At 38.9% G+C, this 1000-nt stretch overlaps 1 protein-coding gene across 4 annotated transcripts in view; it reads left to right on the forward strand.

Moving 5' to 3' along the window:
• The window catches only part of lipeb (lipase, hormone-sensitive b), a 50287-nt gene that overhangs the window by 4489 nt on the left and 44798 nt on the right, over window positions 1-1000 (forward strand). The window contains exon 1 of one of the 4 annotated variants that reach the window (XM_032518635.1): window positions 649-935. The exons of the other annotated variants lie outside the window; for them this stretch is intronic. The gene's annotated coding sequence lies outside the window, so the exon portion shown is untranslated. Of the gene's footprint in view, window positions 1-648; window positions 936-1000 lie in introns of those variants that run through there. 4 annotated transcript variants of the gene reach the window in all.

The following is a 1000-nucleotide window of genomic DNA, read 5'->3' on the forward strand; positions in this document are numbered from 1 at the left end:
TCCTGATGACTGCCATTTCTTAATTATATTCTGAAGAGAGGATATTGGCATCTGAAAACACTTTACTATCTTCTTATAGCCTTCTCCTGCTTTGTGAGTGTTAACTATTTTCAGTTTCAGTTTTCTAGACAACTGCTTGGAAGAAGCCATGGTGCTGATTGTTGGGGCAAGGTCAGATGAGTCTGGGCATTTAAAACCTTAAGATTGACATCACCTGGTCTTTCCAGACAATGATTGAGAACAATCCATGACGCTGTCAGGTCTCAGCTTTCCAAAGGGGGAGGTGCATGCTATAAACTCTGCACGGTGCCCAAACATTTGCAGACCCCATTTTTGTTTTCTGTTTTTTTTGTGTAAATGTGTAAATGATGGAAATGAAATCAAACTTTTTGTGACATATTACACAAATGTCTAATCTGTCATTTTATGCCTTTTGGAGATTTTTCAATCTTTTCTTGGCTTTTTTATGCATATTAATACATATTTTTACCTGGGGTGCCAAACCTTTGAGCCCCACTGTATTTATTTAGGGTTTAAGGTGTACACATATAGACCTATGGCTGTCTTTGTGCAACAGGTGCAACTTATAAAGTAAATAATCTTGGAACTTAAAATGAAAAAGCTACATGTAAACAATTGTATGATCTCATGGTTGTCATTGTCTTTGCCAATGTCTCTCTGTATGGATCTGCCAATTAGGTTGAAGGTCACAGGGAGTTGCAAGCTGAACAGCCAATGGCAATAGTTCACTGTCACAAGGAGAAAGTTAACTGGGACGAAGTTGTCTGAATCTTCCCTACCCCTTTTTAAAAGAGGCATGGGAGGGACAAAGGAGACACAACACATTGCTTCTGAGTAGAATTGGTTGTGACGGTCTGACATACAGAGGTTGACAGAAGAAGAGCTACATCATAAATACAAGGGAGTGACAGACGGTGAGAGGGAGAACAAAAGCAGTTGGAAAACTTCATCTTCTTCCTCTCTTCTTCTTTTTTTTTTT

This window comes from Etheostoma spectabile, chromosome 6 (assembly GCF_008692095.1).
Source record: "Etheostoma spectabile isolate EspeVRDwgs_2016 chromosome 6, UIUC_Espe_1.0, whole genome shotgun sequence".
Lineage (NCBI taxonomy): Eukaryota > Metazoa > Chordata > Actinopteri > Perciformes > Percidae > Etheostoma > Etheostoma spectabile.